We start from the raw sequence: 26,769 nt of genomic DNA on the forward strand, positions 1-26,769 counted from the left end.
CTGGAAAAAAGGAAGGAAGGAACTCCCACAACAAATAGAAGTTAGTTGTAGTCTCTCTTAGAAGATGAATAGCACAAAAATCTTTGTTTTGTATTTTTACAATTTTCCCATGAAATGCTATACACCACTATCACTACTACCCACCCAGCCCACAGCCCAGTTTGAAGTAAACAAAACATCTGAGCAAGGATATGAGAATGATATCTTAATGTGGGAAACCCATATTTATGAACATACTCAGTACATCCTTGCCCTGGGGGCTGGTTGAGTCTGAAATATTTTGATGAGAGATAACCAGATCTTTGGGCAGGACTGAATTGGATGCAAATAAAATTTTAACTCAGTGTGTACACAGGCTCAGAAAGAGAATGTTAAAGAAAAAATATACTATTCCAGTATAGATGAATTTGGGACCTTTTTATTCTTGATTATGTTTTCTTGAATTCATTGAACACATTGGTGGGGAGTATTTGCAAGATTATTTCATTAAGAGTTAGCACTAGAAGGGACCCAGGAGGTCACCCATTGAGTCAGCTTTCTTGTCTTTGCAATCAGGGAACAGAGGCCTGAAATGTTGTCATGTGGAACTAAATTCAAAAAACATAAACAGCTCTTGGGGGTGCCTGGGTGGCTCAGTGGGTTAAAGCTTTTGCCTTCGGCTGGGGTCATGGTCCCAGGGTCCTGGAATCGAGCCCCAAATCGGGCTGTCTGCTCAGCAGGGAGCCTGCTTTCTGTCTACTTATAATCTCTGTCTGTCAAATGAATGCATAAAAATCTTATATAAAAAAAAAAAAGACATAAACAGCTCTTGACGACATGTAAAGCCTGGAAGTCTGCATTCAGGTCTAACCAGCAAGCAGTGGGATCACCATGTCAAAATCCTCTAAGCAGCTCTCCTTCACAGAGACCCAGGCACTCAAGAGCCCTAAGTCCACTGCATGAAGCAGTGCATTTAGGAGTCTCTCCCGTCCCTCCCACCTGCCCGCCCAATACTAGCCCTTCAGTTTTCTAATGAGGCACATCTGCTGGGGGGGAGTGGAGGACTAAAGCAATAGGGTTCTGCCCCCCCACCCCCGCCAGCAGCCCCATATGCACCAAATGTACAGAGTCCACTTCAGCTAAACCCTCCTCACTTGCAGGAGGTAGGAAGCTTTATTTGAGTGTTAATAACATATGTGGCCCCAGTAATGAGAGGGGAACTGAGAAAGGAGAATGGAGCTCAAATCAAAGCAAAAGCCAGCTGCCCCTTCCTCTCTCTCAGCACAGAAGCAGCCCCAGTTGGGAGGCAGGCGCGGGGATGTCAGAGAGCACAAAAGGGGACACTTCTCCAACAGAGCTTTTTTTTTCTTTTTTCTTTTTTTTTTTCTTTTTTTTTTTTTTTTTTTTTTTTTTACAAAGGTTAAAGAGATTCTTTTGAAACGGGAGGCTAGAATTTAAATCTCTATTCAAAATAAGGCACGACATTATCTGTAGATATTACCTAATAAGCCAGCATGTAATTAACATTCACCTCAAAGAGGGGAGTTTTCTCTTTAAAGAATCAACTCCTCAAAAAATACTTTTTTCCATTAAATACTGTTACGTTGAAAAATAAATAAAAATACTTTTGTAGATTGAGATGATTTGGGTCTAGTCAGAAGAATTAGAATTCATTAAAAAAATTGGGGGGGCGGTTTCAGCACTCTTTGGTCCTCTCTGCTAAGATTGTTGTTGTTGTTGTTCAGAAATTTGGACTCTTGATGCATAAGACATCTTTGACTTTTGAGAAGCCAAACAGTATATACCTGGAACTGTGAATGAAGTTCCTTCTCCAAAGAGCCCAGGGTTTCTCAGGCTATAATCCCCCAGCCCCCAGCACGGACTGCCTTAATCTCACAAATCCACTGCCTTCAGACTGCTCCTGTGCCCCTCCGTTCTTCCTTTCTTGTCTGTCCTCCTAGGCAGCCCTGCCTCCTGGTCTTCGGTGTTTTCCCAGTGAAGCCAGCTGTGTTAAGGCACAGTTTCAAAGAGTCTATTCTTGTAATCTGCACTACCTCAAATTCATTATTACACTTTATTTAGAAGTGTAATTCATTCATTCATTTTTTTTAAATCATTGAGTGTAATAATTGGCAAAGCGGAAATTTCCCTGTACCTCACATCAGTTTTCTGTTAATTTATGCTTTGCAAAATTTAAGAATAATAAACTTTCATCTAAGCACCCCCCCAATGTTGCATCCTACGGCAGTTACAAGGTTACAAAGCAGAGAGACTGACCAATCATGTGACTCAAATGCAAAGATTACAAAAAGTCCAGAAGTAATCATGTTCTATTCGGAAGGAAAAATCTCTCTCTTTTGAGCATCACAGTCATGAAGTGGTACATTTCTGATTCAGTTAATAAGAGTCCAATTATATTTGAAATGTAGATTAATTCTCCTAAAAGCATTAATCAATTTGGCGAGGACACCTCAATAATAATGCAGTCTCTTTATTGCTTCCATAGTAAGACTGTGCCCCCATAATTGTAATCAGCTTATTGATACAAATACCTCTTCCCTTCAGTTAATTCAAATAGACCATTTCATAGGTACTTTCAGCTGATGGGATGGTAAATAATTTTTAGACTAAAAGTTGAAGTGGATTGATTAAAAGCAATTTTTTCTGTTTTGCACAATAAAAAGATGAACTACATGGTTCGCCAAGCCAATTTGCAGAGCAACCTCTCCTCTCTAATTTGCCAGGCTAATGTAGTAGAAGCCGAGTCCTAGGAAGTACAGAAATCCATTTACCCAGCCATGACATTTAAGTAGCAAACACAAGTACTGGATTTTTCCATTACCCTTCATTTTCAGCCCTGCTATGTTCCACCTGTGACCCTTATGCGATGAGGGCAATGTGCTTTCATACAATTTGGTAACTATAATAAAGGTCCACTTCAAAATGTTCGAGAGCAGACTAAAAACATTTTTGAGAAAAGCATAATTAAGTCCATAACCAATCTCACTAATTCCTGATAATGTATTAGAAAACCAAATTATTTGATACATGCTCTGATAAATGCACATCATACCAGAGGAGGGGGAAAGAGCGTCTTTCCTCTATCACAAATAACAGCCCTTATCACCCATGGTCCCAGCCTTGCAGAGTGCTTTTACTTCACAGAAGACTTTCTCTCAACAATGGGAAGCCGGCAAGTTCTCTAAAAACAGCAGGGGCTCCTTTGTTATATATTTTATCAGAAAGAAATGAAAAAGCAGCTACTAATAGAATTCATATAGAAATGCATATCAGAAAAGAAAAAAAACAAAACAAAACTCTGTACTTTTATTTTTCACAACTCTCCTAAGACACGTTAGTCTCACCCTGGGTTTCTCCAGGTTAAGTCATCCTCAAAGTGGTACAGAGATGCTCTCAGGACATGTTTTCTTGGGAAATGGTCACTATGCTTCCTGGGACAGGGAATCTAGCAGACGACTGGTAAATACTTTCTGAATGAAGGACCCTTGGATTTGGGGGGTGGGAGAAGACCAAAGTAGTATTTTTAAATGAAGCCAAGTTAATCAGTTTTATCTTGTTTTCTTCCCCCCCCTCCAAAGGAGTTAACTTTTCACCTTCAAAAAATGAAATAATAGAAGAGAATTTAGGATTTTTACTTCCCCTTGAAATTTCTTCAGGAATTTATTAACACCACACTTAAAGCCAAAACATGAGCTTTGGGGTTGAATTCTGAAGCTGATTCCAAAAAAAAGTCAATCTCCAACGTGGCATCTTCAGCCTCAAATAAGTCTGTGCATGGCCACAAAAATCGAGGACTGTCCTTGGAGAACATGTTATCTGAAAGCTAAATGCTTTACCCTTTATTTTTGTTGTTTACTTAAATTGCTTTGGTAAAAAGATTTATCTGCCAGAGTTCTTCCTGGTATAAACTTAATAGCCTAGATATTAAAACCATCAAGTTCGAGGTTAGAGAAGAAAATGCCAACCTTGCTTCTTAATGACAGCAGCCCACCCAAAGGCGTTTAAATACCATCAGCAATATCCTTGATGCTTTAACAAGTGTATTTAAAAAGCAATTAGGTATGCCAATCTTGCGCTGAAAACAATTTTAAAATAACACAAGCATTAAGTCCCTGCTTTTTGACAAAGTAATGATTTGCGCTGACATGATTTAGATACTGTGCATTGTTTCTGCAAAGTAATTTCCACAAGGTGGGTGAGTGCGTGCTTAGGAAGATTCATGTTACAACAGGTTCTGGGTTTTCTCTCCCCCCATTAAAAAACAAAACTGCATCTAATTTAATCTAACAGTTTGAGTAACTACCAAAAACTTCACCACTATAAGAAGCATTGATACTTACCAGTTAAAAACTAAAATTTAATATTCATTGATCTTCGATTATGACTATATTAAGATCCAGGACAGTGGTGGAGGGTAGGCAGCAGGCCGGGAAAGAGAGGTGCAGGGAAAAAACTTCCACTGAGGAGACTTCCTCTGGGAGGGGACACTTAGGCTGAGATTGTGCCAAAGACCACTCAGAGACTTGAACACCTCTGAGTTCTCAGCAACTGTAACTGGGGAGGATGAGTAGCAAGTAAGTTCAGCTGTTGAACTAAGAGGACAAAGACAATTGCTACCATCTGGACAGCTGAGCCTAGGGAGAGAGTGGGTTTTAACACCCACCAAGTGGTACTTCCCATCATACGGCTCAGGTACAGCACATGGTTGATTAAAGACCCATATTTGAGGGAAATTATTTAGCAGGGGATAGTACAAGGCAAGGAATGTAATGGCAAACAAGAAGGGGCAATGCTGGGTAAGGAGTTTCACAGCCAGTTCCTTTGGTTAAGCCTAAGAACACTTGTTCATAAAGGGATCTTAAGACTTTACACTGGTCTGGAACTAGTGAGTCTGGACAATCGTTGAAGGTTTGGGGTTCCATTTGTTTTCTCAGAACTGTCCTGGTAAAATGAACACAATCTCTTTTTCAGCTAGGATAATCTGACATTAACAAAACCCACTCCCTTCACATTCACACAGATAGGACTTCGGGTTCTGAGATTCACTTTAAAAATGCCCAGTTGAGGGATGCCTGGGTGGCAGTCAGTTAAGCGTCTGTCTTGAGCTCAGGGTCCTAGGATCGAGCCCCACATCGGACTCCCTTCTCAGCAGGAAGCCTGCTTCTCCCTCTCCCACTCCCCCCTTTTTAAAAAATACCCAGTTGTCTTTTTCTAAATAGCAGCTTTGATGCACTGCTGTCTTCATCAACAGAAACACAGGCAAGGGGGTGAAGGTATTAGGAACACTGGCAGGTGTTCCCAGTGAAGGTATTAAGAACATTGGGGTTCCAAGTGGTTATTTCTGCCAGGTACTTGCTGTGTGACTTGGGGCAAGGTAGTTAACTTCTCTGAGCTTCATCTGTAAAATGATGCAGCAAGTAATCTGAGGATTAATTAAAATAAACCATGGGGTGCCTGGATGGCTCAGTGGGATAAAGCCTCTGCCTTCAGCTCAGGTCATGATCCCAGGGTCCTGGGATCGAGCCCCACATGGGGCTCACTGCTCAGCAGGGAGCCTTCTTCCTCCTCTCTGCCTACTTGAGTTCTGTTTGTCAAATAAATAAATAAAATCCTTTTTAAAAAATTAAAAAGATAAACCATATTGGGGCACCTAGGTGGCTCAGTGGGTTAAGCCTCTGCCTTCGGCTCAGGTCATGATCTCAGGGTCCTGGGATGGAGCACCACATCAGGCTCTCTGCTCAGCAGGGAGCCTGCTTCCCCCTCTCTATCTTCCTGCCTCTCTGCCTACTTGTGATCTCTCTCTCTCTGTGTCAAATAAATAAATAAAATCTTAAAAAAAAAAAAGATAAACCATATTAAGTATTCAGCACAGTACTTGACACCATAGGCCAGTCAGGAATGATTACTGTTGTTATTATCAGACAGCAAAATGCTAAAATAGACAAAGAGCTGGAATCTTGTATTTGGGCCTCAAAAGGCATAATGCGGGGTGCCTGGGTGGCTCAGTGGGTTAAAGCCTCTGCCTTTGGCTCAGGTCATGATCCCAGGATCCTCGGATCGAGCCCCTCATCGGGCTCTCTGCTCAGCGGGGAGCCTGCTTCCCCTTCTCTCTCTGCCTGCCTCTCTGCCTACTTGTGATCTCTGTCAAATAAATGAGTAAAATCTTAAAAAAAAAAAAAAAAAGGCGTAATGCTCCCAGCATGAGGCACAACTACTATTACACCTCAAAATCTTTCTTGGAATATAGCAATGTATAATAAATAATTGACTGAATGTTGAGTCTTCTGATTCTGAATATTTTTCATTTCCCTTTGGCTTCTGCCTATGTCCCAACTATTTCTAAAATGCCTCTCCTTTGAAGCAGTTTGGTATGTACTCTAGAGAAGTATTTATTTTAATATGAGTCCAAACCAAATCAGTAATAATAGGTAAAATAAGCTTCTGGGAGAAAAAAAATTTATCATGCATTCTAAAGACAAATACTTTCAAATTTTTCATTAGGCCAATACTCTTACACAGATAATTGAGGAATCACTGCACACTATACCAGCATAGACGTGTAGGAATTATAATCTGTATTTTATCCAGTCAAATGAGACAATACCTACCTTTAAGAAAAAAGTCACTCCACCTGAAATACTCATAACTACTTCAACCTGCGGCATCTCCATTAATAATTTATTAAATTCCTGAGTACCAATTATATCAAAATGACTTTTTCCCTCCCAGTAAGATGATATACAACTGGGACCTTAAAGGAAAGGTAAATTTTGGATAGAAAAATAAAGACAGAGAGGGAAAGAAGGTCAGAGGCATAGATGAAAGGAACAGTAGAAGAAAAGGAAAAGGTAAGGAAGGCTAGCTGGTCGTCAGGTACTCCAGCCGGGAAAGAGAGCAAGCTCTTCACCACACATCCTTTTACAAGCAGCCGTACCAGTCTCCTGAACAATGCTGAATGATATCCAGGGGCTGCACATCAAAATAAAATAAGTCACCAACGTCCAGATCCCAGGAAGGGGTCATTTCTTGAATGGCCCCTGAGATTTAGGGATAGTTCTGTGATAATTACCCAAAATGCTGGATATGTATTTTTCCTCTGGACCCTGAATATCTTATTCACCCAGACTCTGACCTTGGTTCTTGGCTTTGTCTGTGTCCAATGGGCAAAGGGTTAGAGTAAAAGTGAAAGGGAGCTTGCTATAGCTACTAAGAAGTAATTAGAGTAATTAGAATAGCAGGTGGGGTAGGAGAGTGAGGAAAAGGTCATTTGGAGGCTCTCTAAATTTTGGTGTTCAGGGACAAACCTTCAATTATGCTTCTTCTATTGCATGTTATTTTCATAAGTTTAGGGGGGGAAATGGTTGTGTTTCAACAGCAATTCTGTGGAAACGTACCAAACTGTTTTTCGGTGACCTTACAGACAAGTAGAAAGGACATCTATTTTTAAATGTCCAGTCACATAAATTAGCTTGAACCCCAGACTTTAATTTTGAAGGAAAATTAGATTGGATCTAAATAATTGAAGACAAATGGGGAAAACATTTTAATAAAACTTCATAATTTGACTCACAGTTCCTTGAGCCATTAGTGCTCACTCTCATTAGAAGCATGATTACCAAGTGGTTGGTGTCAGTTAATAACCCGAATGTCTGTGGTGCCTTTCTACCTAGCTAAAAGCTGATTATGTCTATTAGAACTACTTTCATCCATCTTCCTCAACCTGAATTGCCCATTTATCTTCTATGTCATTTTCTACCTTTTTAAAATATTTTTTATATTTCAATGCATGGCAAAATAAATAAATAAATAAATAACAATACCATTCACTTGTATGAGGCACTTCAGAGAACTTTCACAATTAGTATTGAATCTACATTATGTAGCTTTGGTTTTAAATTAAATCTTTCACTGTAATTTAAAAGATATTGGCTGGGGTGCCTGGGTGGCTCAGTGCCTTAAAGCCTCTGCTCAGGTCATGATCTCAGAGTCCTGGGATCGAGCCCCGCATCAGGCTCCCTACTCAGCGGGGAGCCTGCTTCCTCCTCTCTCTCTGCCTGCCTCTCTGCCTACTTGTGATCTCTGTCAAATAAATAAATAAAATATTTTTAAAAAAGATATTGGCTGAATTAATATAAATTCTCTTGATACAGTTCATAACAAATAATACTTTCTGATAATGATGTCTTTTTTTTAGAATGAGGAAGCTGTTTAAAAAAGAAAAAGCAAGCACTATAAATGAGGCTTATTAACTCCATCCACAAATTAATTTAAAAGACAATGATTTACAACCACATCAGAAGGATGCTCAAAATTAATGAGGAAGTTGACTGAACCAGGCCAAGGCAGCGAGACTGTTCATATTTGCAATTCCATAATTTGTTAACAAATTTAATTATTTTGGTGAATAAGTGAGCTGTGGGCAAGTCACTCATTAGTCATCTGAAGCCAATTTGCCTTGAAATTTTTAAGAGATATTTAGTTGATCCAACTTAGACCAAGAGGAGAGGCTGAAACACTGCATCAAAACAGAAGCTTTGCTAAAATGATTTGATGTACACTGAGCTTTATAGTCTGAACTGAAGAACAAAAGCACTTTGACCCGAACAGCCTGGTACAGAACAACTTCCCAAATGAGAGGGACCCAACAAGGGAAATGTACATCTGATCTGGCTGCTGTGGCCACCACCCCCTCCACCGCTGCCACTCCCGCCTTCTGCGTTATTCCTGCAAATACCTGACAGCTAAACCAAAGACTCCCATTTCTTTAAGTGCAGTTCCTCCATGGACAAATCCAAAGTAATTTTCATTTCTTTGTTGTACCAACAAATGGATAGAACTTCTTAGATGAAATATGATCATTATCCTTCTCATTTATTTTTCTTATGTGATATTTTATTTCATTTTTAAGTGGTAATATATTCACCTGGTTCAAGAATCAAAAAATATATAAAAATAAACAGTGAAGAGTGTCACACTCACCCCAGTTCCTATCACTGCTCCAACCGGTAATTTCTTTTATTTTCTTTTAATTCTCCTAAGGTTTTTTTTTTAATGCATCTAGAAACAAATGTATATATGTATTTTTATTTCTTCCCCTTTTTTCCATAAAAGATTGTATATTAGTGCTCGCTTCGGCAGCACATATACTAAAAAAAAGATTGTATATTATATAGTCTGCTCTGCACTTTTTTTTAACTTAACAATGTAGTTTATAATAGAGATCTTTCCATATCAGTTCTTCTTTTGTTTTTGTTTTGTAACAGCTGCATGGTATTCCATAGTATGCATATGCCATAGTTGTTTGGATTTTTTAACCATTTCAGTAGTCTTACATTTAGGCTCTTTTCAGTCTTTTGCTACTGCAAACAATGTTGCAATGAGTAACCTTGTGTGCTTGTTACAATATTTATTCTAAGGCTATGCTTGCAAATGTTTTAATCATCACTGCCATGTATACACCATTTTCCCTAACAAACCGGCATGGCTCAGTAGACAGAGCTATGAAAACATAGTACGAGCCAGAAGAAATAGATACCCTTATGCTATGACCTATATTTTATGTATCACGTGTAAACCACCATCTTCATTAAGGACTCAGATCTTCATATTCATTATTTCCTTCTTTTGGTAGGATTCCTTATTAAGGATCTGGGTCCTTATTAAGGATAGGGTCTGACCTATCCACTGGAGATACCACAATGAATAAAGAAGGCAAAGTCCTAACTTTACGGTACTTATAGTCTAGTGGAGAAACACAGAAAATTAATAAAATAAATGTACCACAGCTCTCTTTCTCCCTTACAGACACCATAGGAGATCAGGTACAGCTTAAAGTTTAGGATGCCATGGTGGGTAAATTGCCCTTAATGCCCATAGTTTAGAAAGATATAAACAGTGGCCATTAAACCTCTGGCTTCCCTAGAGCTCTGATTTACACATTTCTAATTATTTGTGAACAAGTTTTATCTGGCTTATTTATATTCACACTCCTATTAGCAAACTATTATTATAGAGGTATTGATTCTCAAAAAAAAAAATTAATCTATGTAAATTTAATGTAATTCTCCTCAAAATCCCACCAGGACTTTTTATAGAACTTGACCAATGATTTTAAGCTCATCTTGTCTTACCTGATGTAAAAATATACTATAAAGCTACAGTAATTAAAACAGTATTCTACCGATAAAGAAACATAGATTGACAGGCAAGAATAAAAAGTCCAATATGTTTAAGAGGATCAAATATTAAACTGATTCCTGTTAAACTGTTTTTAGAGGTCATAACTGGTTGAAAATTGTAAATAATATATAGTGCAGTCAAATACATGCTCAATGATAACATTTTATATAGATAGAGAAAAGACAAAGAATCCCTCAAAGCTGACTATCCATTTGGAGAAGGGAGAACTCAGATCCTTATCTCATACCAAACATAACAATTATTTATCATGTGTATTAAAGAAGAACATATTAGGAGTGCCTGGGTGGCTCAGTTGGTTAAGCCTCTGCCTTTGGCAAGTCATGATCCCAGGGTCCTGGGACCAAGCCCCACAACAGGCTCCCTGCTCAGTGGGAAGCCTGTTTCTCCCTCTCACACTCCCCTTGCTTATGTTCGCCCTCTCACTGTGTCTTTGTCAGCCAAATAAATAAATAAAATCTTTGAAAAATTAAAAAAACTTTTAAAAAAAGAAGACCATATTAGAAATATATACAAATATACATTAGTTAAGATAAGTGAGTGGCTGTAACAGATAGATCCCCAAATCTCAGTGGCTTAAAATTCACATAAAAGTCAAAACAAGTGTTTTTGATCAACTAGCTCTTCTTCAAGGAGTGATTCAGATCCAGGCAACTTCCATATAGTGGTTTCACTGCCTTTAATACATAGCTCCCCATTTCTCCCTGAGGACTGTGTCCATTGCAGCCAACCAAAAAATAAAAGAGCATAAAAGATCACACAGGTTGGTGGAAGAAGATGGTACTTTGTCCACATTCCATTAGGCAGATCTCAATAGCATGACCACACCCAGTCTCAAGGAAGGTTGGGATATAGTCTGGCTGAGCGCTCAGGAGGAAAAGGAAAAGAGTTTACTGAACAGTTAGTCATTTCTGCCTCTCTTAAACATTTTTATTTGGAAGAAAACTAAGAGAATATATTTGTAGGCTAAGGGTAAGGAAGATTTTCTCCTTTTTTAACATTTTTTTAAAAGACTATTTATTTATTTGAGAGAGAGAAAGCAAGGGAGAGAGAGCACAAGCAAGAGGGGAGAGGCAGAGGGAGAAGCAGGCCCCCCACTGACAATGGAGCCCCATGCGGACTCGATCCCAGGACAATGGGATCATGACCTGATCTGAAGGCAGATGTTGAACCAACTGAACTACCAAGTCACCCTGGTAAGGAAGATTTTCTTAAGCCAAAAGTGAAAAAAATGAAAAATTGGCAGACCTGGTTTCATAAAACAGAAAAACCTAACCATAAAAGACACCATAAACAAAGACACAGAAGGAAAATATTCATAACACATAAAGCAAAAGATCAATATTACAGAATCCAAAAATTACAAATGGCCAATAAATATTTGAAAAATGCTCAATCTCACTAGGAATTAATGAAATGTATGTTAAAACAACATAGGGGCATTTTTTTACCCATCAGATTTGTAAAAAAAAAAAAAATTTAAATGTTTAAAATACCCAGCAATTCCTCTTCTGGATATTTACCTTACAGAAATGCTTCCCAAACTGTTCAAAGTAGAATGAAGAATATTTTGTAGTATCACTTATAACAACAAAAAATTAGAAACAACCAAAGCAACAATAAAGAAAAGGATGGTTAAGTAAACTCTAATATATCAATGTAATGGAATATTGTGTAGCAATTTTTTTAGGTATATCTCGATATACAACATGGAAGATTCTCCAAACATACATTAAGTGAAAGAGTAAGTAACAGGATAATACATACAACCTGATCCTCTTTTTGCATATATACTTATGCAATTCCTATACAAACATTTAAATGTGAGTGTGTAGAAAATTAAATATCTCAAAGGATACACACCAACACAATAGATAAGTGGTTTTTTCCCCCAAGGAGGGAAATGAAATGACAACCTAGGAAGGAAGGTTAAAAGGGAGTACTTTCCTTATGTAATTGTATTCTTTTAATTTTTATAGGAATATATAATGTATCACCTGTACAAATAAGAAATGTGAAGTAATTTTTTAGGAAGTATAAATAACAACTTGACTTCTGGTTTCTGGTTCTGCATGTAAGGAGTCTGGAAGTCCCTACTCCATCCTAACAACAAAAAAAAGCAGAACGAACTGAAAAAATAATGACTTTTTTTTTTTTTAAGATTTCATTTATTTATTTGACAGAGAGAGAGAGATCACAAGAAGGCAGAGAGAGAGGGGGAAGCAGGCTCCCCACCAAGCAGAGAGCCTGACATGGGGCTCGACCGCAGGACCCTGAGATCATGACCCAACCTGAAGGCAGAGGCTTAACCCACTGAGCCACCCAGGCACCCCTGAAAAAATAATGACTTACAAGATCCCTAAGAGCGATGAGAACACAGAACAAACCATTGTCACCAAGATTGGAGACACAGGCTGAGGAACACAAGAAGTCATGGCTTGAGAGAGCAGGCTCACAAGTGGAAACCATCATGGGAAACAGTCCCAAAGTAAGAAAATCTGAACTGTAATTGACAAATTTCTGGAGGCTCAGTGTGCAAGATCTGAAGGTAAAACAGCAGGGGACCCAGTCATAGGGGGTACCCCCACAGTTTTGTGAGATCTACCTCTAGAAGTTTGACCAGATTCTCACAGTAAATATCAAAGAGAAATCCCCTCGTGCTTCCGGTAGGGGAAAGGGAAAAGGAACCCCTGAAATGGGCCAGAGTACTCTCATCTCAACCATGCTTGCCCTCAGGAGAAACTTAACAAGAATCTAGCCTGGAATATCATCACCTCTTTCCTGAGGAAAGGGAAATATCCAACTCCAGCCCAAATCAAAGTTGAAGAAGTCCTAAAAGAAACCAGGGGGGAGAAAAACACCTTACCTATAGTGCGCAAAATATGATCATTCCAAAGTGTATGAGGAGAGGTAAAAGATCCATAATAGCCAAATCAATAAAGAAGGAGAAAAGCAAAGCTGGAGGACTGACATTACCCAATTCCAAGACTTACTATAAAGTCATAATAATCAAGACGTGTGGTATTGGCAAAGGAATAGGAAAATTGATTAATGAAACAGAATAAAGAGCCCAGAAATAGAGCCACACAAATATAGTCAACTGATCTTTGAGAAAGAGAGAGAAGTTATACAATGAAGCAAAGATAAGCTTTTCAACAAGGGGTGCTGGGAAAATTGGATATCCACTTGCCAAAAAAAAAAATAATAAAAATTATAAACTTGGGTGCCTGGTGGCTCAGTCAGTTACATGTCAGACTCTTGATTTTGGCTCAGGTCATGATCTCAGGGTCTTGAGATCGAGCCCTGGATAGGCGCAACACTCAGTGGGAGAGTCTACTTGAGATTCTCCCTCTCCCTCTCCTCCTTCCCCAGTTCAAATGCACACCTGTTTTTTTTCTCTCTCTCTCCAAAATAAATAAATAAATATTTTGTTTAAAAATTTAACTTAAAACAGGCATAAACCTAAATGTAAAAGGCAAAACTATAAAGCTCCCAGAAGATAACATAGGAGAAAGCCTAAATGACCTTTGGTACTATGCTGCCTCTTTAGATTCAGCACCAACAATCTGTGAAAGAAATACTTGATAAGCTGGACTTCATTAAAATTGAAAATGTCTGTTCTGTAAAAGACAATGTCAAGAAAATGAAATGACAAGGTATAGTCTGGAGAAAATATTTGCAAAAGATACATTTCATAAAGGACTTATCCAAAAATATGAAGACCATTTCAAATTCAGTAGTATAAAACAAAAACCCAATTTAAAAACGAGCCAAAGACTTTAACAGAAATTTTCTCTCACCAAAGAAAATACATGGGTGACAAATAAGCATATGAAAAGATGACATTAGGAAAATGCAAACTTAAAAATCAATAAAATACCACTATATCTCTATTAGAATGGACAAAATCCAGAATACTGACAACACCAAATGCTGGCAAGGATTAGAGTACAAAAACTCTCATACATTGCTGGAAAATGCAAAATGGTACAGTCACTTTGGAAGACAGGTTGGCAGTTTCTTACAAAACTAAACATACTTTTACCATATGATCCAGCAATCATCCTCCTTGGTGTTTACCCAAAAGAGCTGAAAACATGTTGCACAAAAATCATCACATGGATGTTTATCGCAGCTTTATTCATATTGCCAAAACTTGGAAGCAACCAAGATGTCCTTCAGTAGGTGAATGGATAAATAAACTGGTACATCCAGACAGCAGAATATTACTCAGGACTAAAAGAAGCGAGCTATCAAGACATGAACAGACATGGAAGAAACTTTAAATGTATATTCATAAGTGAAAATAGCTAACCTGGGAAGGCTACATACTGTATGATTCCAACTATATGACATTCTGGAAAAGGAAAAAACTATGGAGACAGTATAAAGATCAATGGTTGCAAGGGTCTGGGAGAAGTGGGATGAGTAGGCAGAGCACAGAGGATTTTTAGTGCACTGAAAATACTCTGCATGATAATAAAATGATGGATACATGTCACGGCACATTTGTTAAAAGCCATGTACAACACCAAGAGTGAAACCTAATGTAAACCATGGAATTGAAGTGATAATGATGTATCAATGTCAATGTTGGTTCATCAATGTAATAAATGTACCACTTTGGTAATGAGGGAGACAATACATATATGAGAGCAGGGGGGTTTATGAGAAATCTCTGTACCTTTCCCTCAATTTTTCAGTTAACCTATAACTGCTCAAAAAAATAAAGATTTAAAGAAAAGAAAAGAAATTCAAATATGTAACTTATATACATCATGGGAAAAATATTTGTAACATAAATATTAAAAACATGATTAATATTGCTCACATGCAAATCCTGTACATCAATTTTTTTTTTAAAAAAGAGATCTAATAGAAAAATCTTAATAGATTAGAAGTTAAAACTCACAAAGTGGGGCACCTGGGTGGCTCAGTGGGTTAAGCCTCTGCCTTCGTCTCTGGTCATGATCTCAGGGTCCTGGGATCACGTCCCACACTGGGCTCTCTGCTTGGCAAGGAGCCTGCTTCCTCCTCTCTCTCTCTCTCTCTCTCTCTCTCTGCCTACTTGTGATCTCTCTCTGTCACATAAATAAATAAAATCTTTTTTAAAAATAAATAAAAATAAAATAAAACTCACAAAGGAAGAAATATAAATGGAAAATAAGTACAATATATGAAAAAATAACCAGCCTCACAAGTGATAAGAAAAATGACTTCCTGGGGCACCTGAATGGCACAGTTGTTTAAGCATCCAACTCTTGGTTCCAACTCAGGTCATAATCTCAGGATCATGAGATCAAGCCTCACCCTGGTCTCTGCACTCAGTGTGGAGTCTGCTTGAGATTCTCTCTCTCCCTCTCCCTATGCCCCTCCTGCTCATGTTCTCTCTCTCTCTCTCTCTCTCTCTCAAATAAATAAATAAATCTTTTTTTAAAAGGAAAGAAAAGAAAAATGACCTCCCAAGTTAAGTCTTCCCACATCCAATTGTCCGACTGCTTAAAGGAAATCTAAGGGCATAAGAAGCCCTCGAAGATCCCATAGGGGAAGATGGAAACTTGGGGCCACCAGGAAATGTTTAAAGAAATGGTTCTCCCAAGAAATTAGGATTTTTAAAGGAGAAGAAAGAAAGCAGCCAGAAGCAGCTTCATGAGGAAGATGTCAGAGAGGCAGGAGCTAGTGAGGTCAACTATGTTCACAATCGTTAAGTATGTTAGCAATATTCCTAACTCTATTTTGTTGATTTTACCCTTATTTTCCTTTCTAACTTCACTCCTGGTTTTTGTAGGCCATTTTGTTGCATTTTTTAAATTTTTTATTTTTTTTAATTCCTTTTCAGTGTTCCAGAACATTTTGTTGTGTTTTATTCATCTTGTAAACTGTCTTCCTTGTCTGGAACATTTTTGAGAACAGATAAACAAATGGGAGATTTATTCATCAAGTGATAAAAATGAATGGGTGGTTGAATAAATTGTGACTGTTTTCAAGAAGAGAAAAGCCCTTAAAGTGATTTGGTGGGATAGAAATGCCAGATATTCTTAAAGATTTTTATTTTTTTTATTTATTTGACAGACAAAGATCACAAGGAGGCAGAGAGGCAAGCAGAGAGAGAGGAGAAAGAGGAGGAAGCAGGCTCCCTGGCTGAGCAGAGAGCCCGACACGGGGCTCAATCCCAGGACCTCAGGACTATGACCTGAGCTGAAGGCAGAGGCTTTAACCCACCGAGCCACCCAGGCGCTCCGAAATGCCAGATATTCTGAGAAAGAATTACGTTAGCATTACTGGACAATATTCTAGACCTCACATTCCCAAGGAAGGGGTTGCAGGAGGACTAACTATTACACTATATGCTTAATGGAGTACTGGTTCTGTGTGAGCAGAATTCATAGCCCATGTTTAAACATGTACAGTAACTTAAACTGTAGAAAAAGAGTAAGTTAGAATTAGGATAGGTTAACTGCTATAACAAATAAATCCCCACATGTATAATGGCTCAATCTCAACAGACGTTTATTTCTTGAGCATAAAACAGTACTGAGCAAGTGAAAAGGTTGGCAGAAGAGTTGTTTGGGAAGCCCAAGCTTATGGAGGTGCTGCCATCTTCAACACATGGCTGCCAAGGTTGCCCTGAGAGTCACTTCGCTCTAAGCAGCCAGAAGGAGAAAAGAGCAAAGACCATGTAGAAGGCTTATATGGACCAAGTTTGGAAGTAGGACTTCTAAATTTTGGATAAAACTTAGAAATGCAACCACACTGAACTACAAGGCAGGCAGGAAACTGTAGTCTAGCTATGTGCCCAGAATGATTTGGGTGAGCACCTAGTATTTCCTGCTGCTGACCATTAGCAGACCTAGAGTCAGACTTGAGTAAGGAACCTCAATAAATTCCAAACTCCACACTCTGATTCCCCTTCTTAGGCGCCTGGGAACATGTGCCAAACACCTGTTCGAGGCTACTTCGGTAATAATTTCCAGATGAGAATTCTACCTCCCAAGCTCCATTACCAGAGTCTTTTTTAGGGAACACTCTGATCCCTCTTTAGAGGGAAGAAAGGCAAAGAAAGACCATCCCTGCAGTGCATTTTAAGAGAGTTACTATGGTATTAAGGAGAAATCAAAGATGGAAGTTGACTGTACTTGTAAATAGGGAGGATTTTTCTGTGCAGTCTTGTTCATTTATGGAAAGAATGCCATGCTGATGTCAATCTTTGCTAAACTACTGATCAATCCTGTGCAGAAGCACATTTTTAAAAAATATTATTTCTATTGTTCACTTCTGCCTTGCTCTGGTAAGGCTATTTCCACACTGAGTGGGAGAAATAAAAGAACAGCTGCACCACACTGCTTAACCATGAACCCTAGTAGGTACCCATTTTTCTAAAAAGAAAAAAATCAATTTTTAGTTTTATAAGAGTGAAAAAAACCCATTTTAAAAGAAATATTAAGAATTCCTATTTAAATGCAAATTGAACTACAGCATTTACATGTGTCAATTAAAGTCCCTCGAAGGATTTCCTTGAAATAGTAGCATTTGCTTATATGAATTTTTGTTTTAAAGAAAAAGACTCACAATTAAAAGTTGTTCTGAATGTCATGGCAGTTGCTAAAAAAGTATATCATTGTTAGCTCTGGTAACATTTGACTTAATAGACTGATTAAGTTTCAATATGAAAAACATGATGACTCCTCTGCCTATCCAAGAAAGGTCACACCCATGATTTTGTCCCTGCTTGCACCCCATTAGACAGGAGAACCAAGGTGAGCAATGACTCTTTGACATCCACAACACAATCTAAGAATAATAAAAAGCTAACATTTGCTGAGGACCTTCTGCCAATGCCAGGCATTTTTTCCTTCAGATTATATCAGTTGGTCTCTATAATCACACAGAGAGGGAAGTGGGTAAACATTATTATTGTATTTTGCAGTTGAGGAAACTGAGGCTCAGAGAGGTAGCAGCTTACTCTCAGCCTCACAACTGGTAAGTTGTAAATCCAAGATTCAAAGCCAGACGTGTGTTATTCCAAAGTTAGTTTAAGTCACTCTTCTAAGCTGGCTCACCTATAGCCATGTCAGTTAGGCTCTCGCCAGTCAGAAGCTTTTCCCCTGCCTGCATAAAGGTTAAGTCTCCTTAGACTGCACTAGCAAGATGTGGGTCTTTTTCAAAGGAAAATTTTTGAAAGAAGAAAGAAACAGCAGCCATTGACCCTCCTAAGACATAGCTAACACTACATCATTTGCCTGCCCCATCCTTTGAGCCTGTCCATCTCTTCCCATCAGGGAAGGCTCACTTGTTATTACACTCAGATCGCCGTGACTAGCCATATTGGATGTACAAGGAATCATGACAGGAGTCAAGGGAAGAACTTCTCACCAATACCCATTAATTTCCTCTCCCTGAAAATTACCTACAACTGCTCACTAGTCTTAGAAATCCCTTTAATAGGGGCGCCTGTGTGGCTCAGTGGGTTAAGCCTCTGCCTTCAGCTCAGGTCCTGATCTCAGGGTCCTGGGATCCAGCCCCACATCAGGCTCTCTGCTCTGCCGAGAGCCTGCTTCCTCCTCCCCCTCTGCCTGCCTCTCTGCCTACTTGTGTTGTCTCTCTCTCTCTCTGTGTCAAATAAATTTGAGGGAAAAAAAAAAAAAGAAATCCCTTTAACAGATGACCAGGGCTTCACTCCACTATCAGAGAGTGGAACAATAATAGAAAAGATGTGAGATAAAGGAAGTTAATGATCCTAGATGTATACAAAAAATATATCTGACAATAGCACATCTTATTGCAAAGAAGATTTCATGTGAGAAGAAGGTTAACAGATAACACAACAGAACATCATTACCTTTCACAGACCCTTACAGGCATCACAACAGAACCCTACACAATTTCCTTCTGAACTTAGACATAATACTCTCAACACAGCACATTCATAAGAGTTGACACATGTGATTGGACCCAATTTATCCATTCCAGAAATTTAAAAAATTCTGCATGAAGAAGTGAGTGTCATAGGGCCACTAAAGGTGGCAAAGTCTGCAGAGAGGAGAGGCTGGGACCTTCATGACATCTTTGACCAACTTCCCAAGTTTACCTGGAATCTATTTGTCCCCAAAGACTCATAACACCACTCACAAAGGGCATCTTTGGCAGGTATTGTCAAAGTGCAAATATAGTTGGGTGGGAAGGGAAGGAGTAAGCGTTGTCTCCTTTCTGAATTGTTTCTGTAACCACCAAGGCTTCTATTACCATTGGAACAAAAACAGTAGGTCAAATGTATTTCATATATTTACCATAAAGACCGCTGTGGCAATAAATTACCTACCCTGGAACCTTGTAGATCAAACTGAAAAGTTACATATAAAAGTTCTAGTTCTGAATAAAATGAAATAAGCTCACTCCATTCTGTCTCTGCCACAGAATGGATATATAAAACCTGGAGAGAATGCATGGAGCAGCTATTTGAGGACTCTGAAAAGTCAATAGTAGCAGGCAGATTGGGAAAGAAGAGCAGAGTTTGAAGGACCAACCAGCCCAGCAGGGGGACTGGTGGGAGGAGATTTCCATGAATACCTCTCAGCCCAGATACAATCCAGACAAAAACCAGAAGTGGACACCAAAGAATAAACAAATACTTCTCTAGGAAAACCCTTTAGGATTGGCTCAAGGAATGAAATGAGGGACTTCTAATACTCAGGGAGAGTGGGAGGAATCTCCTACTTTCCTTTTTATCTTTTCCAAATTCTGCTCTATCTCGTCCCAATCCCCAGGCAATTCCACATTGGTGGCAGTGCTGGTGGTGGCAGCAGCAGCAGGGCCCACAAACACCTGAAATTCTGTAGAATGGAAAATTTTCTCTGCTATCAGAGGAGCTGTGCTCCCAAGAAAATGGATAAATCTTGTTGAGTTTTTTCTCTTTCTGTCCTCCTGCTGTTTGGCCCCAGATGTGGGTAAATTATGAGAATTGTGTGGCAGACTGTGATAACTAAAGCCCCTTATTTCTGGCTAGAAAAACTAAAAGGAGGCCAGAGAACTGTAAAGGAATAATGTCTGATATGGCAAGTTACATATGTGTTTTAGAATTCTGAGATCAATTACTAAAAATATACATAAAATACATAGCTAAAGACACAATATATAAATCTAATAGAATATGTTCAAATAGCTCAAAAGAAGAAAGGAAAAGGAAAAAGACAAGTAAAAATTAGAAGGGAAACATAGAACACAAATAATAAAATGGTACACCCAATCCAAATGTGTCAATAATTATAATAAGAGTAAATGTTCTAAATATACCAATTAAAAGACAGAGATTTCCAGATACATATGAATGGTTTTAGAATAAAAAAACATGAGACCATATGCTGTCTATAACAAATTCACCTCAAATATAATGATATAGATAGGATAAAGCAAAAAGATAGAAAGAATATACCATGCAAACACTAAATAAAAGAAAGCTAGCATAGCTATTTTAACAATAAAGTAAACTTCAGAGCAAAGAAAATTACAAGGGATAAAGAGAGACATTACACAATGATAAAAAGATCAATTCACCAAGAACACATAACAACCACAAATGTATATCCATCTAATAACACTTCATGCAACAAAAACTGAAAGAATTGAAAGGAGAAATAGAAAAATCCATGGAGACTTCAATACTACTCTCTCAGTAATCGATAGAACTAGTAGACATAAAATCAGCAAGAAAATAAAAGAAGTGAACAACATCAAACAACTAAATCTAATTGATGTTTATAGAACAGTCCATCCAACAGCAGACTATACATTCCTTTCACATAATTATTGAACATTCACCAAGACAGAGAATATCATGGGTCATAAAACAAACCTTAGTAAATTTCAAAGAACTGAATTATACAAAATATGTTCTCTGACAATATGAAATGAAGCTAGAAAAAAATAACAAAGGTAACAGTAAAATCTACAGATACTTGGAAATAAAACAATATACTTCTAAATAATGCATGGGTGAAAGAGGTCTCAAAGGAAATTTTAAAATATTTTCAACTGAAAGAAAAAAAAATCAAAATCTGTAAGATGAATCTAAAGCAGTACTTAGAAATTTAAAGAGTTAAAACTCGTATTAGAAAAGAAGTCTCGGGGCGCCTGCGTGGCTCAGTGGGTTGAGCCACTGCCTTTCGGCTCGGGTCATGATCTCAGGGTCCTGGGATCAAGTCCCGCGTCGGGCTCTCTGCTCAGCTTCCCTCTCTCTCTCTCTGCCTGCCTCTCCGACAACTTGTGATTTCTCTCTGCCAAATAAAGAAAAGAAAAAAAAAAAAAAAAAAGAAGTCTCTAATTAGTAACCTAAGCCTCCACCTGGAGAAAAATAAATCCAATGTGAGCACAGGGTAGGGAATAATAAACATAAGATCAGTAATCAATGAAATAAAAAACAGAAACAGTATCAATGACACAAAGAGGTAGCTCTTTTAAAAAGATCAATATAATTGATAAATCTCTAGCAAGTGCAAAAAAGAAAAAAGCAGAGAATTCATAAATTACCAATATCAGGACTGAAGTGGGGGATATTACTACAAATTCTAAGAAATTAGAAGAATAAGAAGAGACTACAAATAACTCTACACATATACATTCAATAATGTAGATGAAATAAGCACTTCTGCAAAAACCATAAACTACCAAATCTCACTCAAGGTAAAGAGATAACCAGAAAAATCCTATAACTATTCAAAGAAATTGAATTAGTAATTTAAAACCTTCTGAAAGAGAAATCTCCAGGCTCATAGTATTTCACTGATGAATTCTACCAAACAATTAAAGAAGAGATAACAAAATCTGCATAGTGTTTTGCATAAAAGAGGAGGAAATACTTCTCAGCTTATTGATGAGGTATTACCATGATATCAAAACCAGACAAAAACATTACAAGAAAAGAAAACAATATACCTTAATAAGTATTTTTGCAAAAATGAAAAACATTACAAAATGAAATCCAACAAGATATAAAAAGTGTAATACATCATGACTAGTTTACTATGCAAAAATCAATGTAATCATTATGATAACAGTCTAAAGAAAAAAATCCACATGATCCTATTAATCTATGCCCAAAAAATCACTTGATGTAACTCAGTACTCATTCATGACAAAAACTCCGCATAAACTGAAATAGAACTTCCTTAACCTGGTAGAAGGTAATGTTATAGGCTGAACTGCATCCCTCCAAATTCATATGTTGAAGTCCTGACTGTATTTGGAGATAGGGTCTTTTTATAAAAGTGATTAAATTAAGATGAGACCATAAGGATGGGCCCTAATCCAATCCTAATAGAGTTCTTAAGAGAAAATTTGGACACAAGGATACCAGAGACGTGCACAGAGAAAGAGCAGGTGAGGACATAGAGAGAAGGTCGCCGTGTACAAGCCAAGAGGAGAGGCCTCAGAAGAAACCAAATAAGCTGATACCCTGATATCTGTCTTCCACCTTCCAGAAATGCGAGAAATAAATTTCTGTTTCAAGTCTATGGTACTGGGGCGCCTGGGTGGCTCCGTGGGTTAAGCGGCTAACCTAAACTCGGTTTAGGCTCAGGTCATGATTTCCCAGTTGAGTCACTCTTGGTTTAGGCTCAGCCCAGAGTCTGCTTCAGATTCTCTCTCCCTCTCCTTCCCACTCACTCAAACAAATACATTAAAACTTTAAAAAAATAAAATAAAGTCTGTGGTACTTTGTTACGGCACCCCTAGCCAACTGATACAACGATCTACAAAATAATACAGGCACCTACAGCTAACATCATAGTTAAGGATGAAAGATTACGTGTTCCCTCACCCCGACGCTCCCCAGATCAAAAACAAGGCAAGAATGTCTGCTCTCTCCCTCTCCTGTGAAGAGGTATATGAAAAGGACAGTTCAGTGATTTATCAAGATAATCCAGTCCATAGGTGTTACCTCATTCCCACACCTCAATGCTCCCCACCAGACCAGCTCCAGCACCAACTACACACGCATACACACACAAATCAAACCCACTGTTTGAGTGACTTCATTAACAGTAATTTTCAAGGGCGCGTGGGTGTCTCAGTCGGTTCAGTGTCTGCCTTTAGCTCAGGTCATGATCCTGGAGTCCCAGGATTGATTGTGCCCCACATCAGGCTCCCTCCTCAGCAGTTAGTCTGCTTTTCCCTCTCCCTCTGCTCCTCACCTCCTTTCATGGGCTCTCTCTCTCTCTCTCAAATAAATAAACAAAATCTCTTAAAAAAACAAAACTAATTTTCATCCAAATTACCAAAATGGTTGCCTCAATTCACTGTGAAGGTACAGAGGCGGTCTTGGGCAGAAGGAGAAAAGGGTGCAGGGAATCAAATTAACAGCAAGATTATGAGGTCTGTGCAAAGGAAATTTCAAAAAACTTTTCAGTGTGCCCGTATACGAAAATTGTAACCCTCACATCCCTGGTCAAGATGTGGAGGATCAGGTTACATTTGATAGAGCTTTCTTACATTGTTACTCTCCCATCATGCAATATTTATATCTTAATTAAAGAGGAATAAATGATGATTATTTTAAAAGACTAAAGTTTCTTAGAAACCTCAGTGGATGGCAGTCACTTGAAGGTGTATTTTCTCCCCACATACAAGGCATCTGAGCAGCGCAGAACTGTAACTACCAAGGCCCACTTCACACCTACTCTTGCAGGAGGAGGGTTTCATGCAAAATGAGAAAATTGCAACTGGAGGCATTATATGTAGGCTACTTAATATATGACAGAAGAGGTCTATGTGCCTTTATTGCCCTAGATGGACAAGGGAAAAGGAAGGTTAAAGGAAATAAAGATTATGCTCTAAGGTTGTGTTTTTCTCCTGAGGCTCTTTAAACAATGCCTTTATCTGCTCCTCATTTTCCAATTGTCTTCTCTAGCAATGTGGCAATAATTCAGCAGTATTATGTGCTGTCACTTCTGTATTAGTAAACACCAGGACTTGCTTAGTAATTACAGACTAACCTCGTAATGAAATGCAGTGAACAGTTCTAATTAAATTTTAATGTTGCTTCACAACTATTCTACTTTAAAATGAGAATTTTCCAGCCATGTATCCTAATAAGTTATCAGAATGCATTATCCCCTAAAACTGTACAAACGAGTAGGTAAACATATAATATTACCACCAGCAGGCATGTGTGTGGGGACATTTATAATCAAAATTAATATACTTCATTGAAAATTATTAAAATATAAAAGCAATCAAAATGCTGTCAAACTGCAGGGCAGGATAATCAGGAAAAATGGCAAATTATTTTCCAATACAGGAAAGCTGTCTTCTTCTGAATATGGGACTGATACATGTTAAACTAAGAACATCCATACCTTCTTATAAAATTACAAAGCTAAAAGAAAACTGACCATGCAATCTAGGAAACAAGGCCTTCCAATTACTTTATTCTTTAAAAATCTGCTGTGTTCTGTTGCTCTACTGCCTTCATCTGTACAAATTATTTCTGAGCATTTATGTGAGTGAGTCCCTTTGATGCTGACCTCGTGAACATGGTGATACAGTGGAAATCTGCTACCCATTTCCACTTCATGTCACAGAAATACAATATTAATATACACAATCCTCCCTTCTCCCTTTATGTTGCCAGAAAAAAGAGGTCCAAGCTATTACGACATTTTGGGAAAAGACCTAGCCCCTAACTCTCCCATCACTGCTTGCTGCACTCTGCTATAGCTCCTCCCCCTGTTTCTATCAAACCGTTTTGATCGCTTCTTCTACTCATAAGGCCTAATTAATGTCTTTTGAGCATAAAATCTTAAAATACAATCATGTTGAACCCAGTGAGGGTTTTGTCTATAGAATTCTGCAAAATGTGCTCCTGTTTTGCATTTCCTGTTAGCTCACTCTTTTTTCTCCAAGATACAGAGCTAACCTAAGTATTGGCATTGACAAACGTGAAGCTTTTATTTGTTTCTGAAGATTTTCTTTATTAGAGTAGGAAAGAGAGCACAAGCAGAGAGAGAGGCAAACAGAGGGAGAGGGAGAAGCAGGCTCCCCACTGAGTAGGGAGCCCAGTGCAGGACTCGATCCCAGGACTCTGGGTTAATGACCTGAGCTGAAGACAGGCACTTAACCGACTGAGCCACCCAGGCCTCCCAGTGTGAAGCTTTATTCCCAGTACCGGAGCTGTTGTGTTATTAGGCATATGTGCTCACTTCACTGACCCTGAGTCTTGGCTTTCTTCCTCCACAAAGTTGCATACCCCACCTCATTTACAGTAGGAGTTGATGGTGCTGCTACTGATGGAGATGCCTGTTTACAGGTGACTATGACAAGATGTATTAGGACATTTTCTCCCCTGCCTACACCAAAGAAGCAGAAGAGATGGCATCTCTTAGTTTTTCTGGGATTCTCCTTGGCCAAGGTTATATATGGACCCAAGCTAAAAGCTGTGTGAGCTTCTGCTAAACAGACTCCACCACCCAAGAGGAGAGAAAGGAAAGGGGAGAAGCAAGCCCTGACTGGCATTTCTGAGTCACTGGCCATCCAGGTCAGGGTGGCCTAATGGTGAGTAGGGTGTCCTGCACTGAGATGCTTCAAAGCCTTATTAATACCTGAGTCCCAGGGCGCCTGGGTGGTTCATTCAGTTAAGCGTCTGACCCAATTTCAGTTCAGGTCATGATCTCAGGGTGGTGAGACCCAGCCCCACAGTGGCTCTGTGTGAAACATAGAGTCTGCTTAAGATTCTCTCTCTTTGGAGCATCTGGGTGGCTCAGTGGGTTAAGCCTCTGCCTTCGGCTCAGGTCATGATCTCGGGGTCTTGGGATCGAGCCCCTCATCAGGCTCTCTGCTCAGCAGGCTGCCTGCTTCCTCCTCTCTCTCTGCCTGCCTCTCTGCCTACTTGTGATCTCTGTCTAATAAATAAATAAATAAATCTTTAAAAAAAAAAAAAAGATTATCTCTCTTCCTCTGCTCCTCTCCTCCCCAACTCATGCGACTAAGCTCTCTCTTTCTCTCTCTCTCTCTCAAAGAAAGAAAGAAAGAAAAAGACCTTGGGTCCTTGTGAAGCCCTACTATACCCATGTTTACTAGGAGATTTGGATAGAAATGGGGTTGATGGGTTTCATCATTTATAAAGTCAGGAGAGCTGATAAGAAAGATGAAACTTTGAAAACTTTGAGCCTTGCACCTGGTCATGATCAGTGTTAACTAGGTTTAATTGGGTGTACACATCAGAGGGCATATCAGTCTCTCTCTAAATTTCAGCAAGCTCGATTAGATGGGAACATGGAGCATCGCTGTATACTTGTAGATGTATTGTTCCCTCTGTGGCATAAATAAATGTGCCTGTGAAGTGCACCGCACACACACACACAAAATACTACTGCCCCATTAATGCTCTCTTTCCTGGCTACCATAATCACAATGTCATTCCTCCTGAAAAAAAAAAACTTCAAGACATCCTTGCCTCTTACCCCTCCCTCAGTCCCCATATCCACCTTTTCCATTTCCATTGTCACTTCTCTAGTTCATGCCTTCATCACCTCTCACCTGGACATTCATTCAGTGTTTATTAAAGCACTGACTATATGCTGG

General features: G+C 38.8%; 1 pseudogene; it reads left to right on the forward strand.

Annotated features, from left to right (window-relative positions):
- The first annotated feature begins 22,411 nt into the window (after positions 1 to 22,411).
- On the forward strand, positions 22,412 to 26,382 carry LOC131812151 (ATP synthase subunit ATP5MJ, mitochondrial-like; annotated as a pseudogene).
- Positions 26,383 to 26,769: the final 387 nt, after the last annotated feature.

Source organism: Mustela lutreola, chromosome 12 (assembly GCF_030435805.1).
Source record: "Mustela lutreola isolate mMusLut2 chromosome 12, mMusLut2.pri, whole genome shotgun sequence".
Lineage (NCBI taxonomy): Eukaryota > Metazoa > Chordata > Mammalia > Carnivora > Mustelidae > Mustela > Mustela lutreola.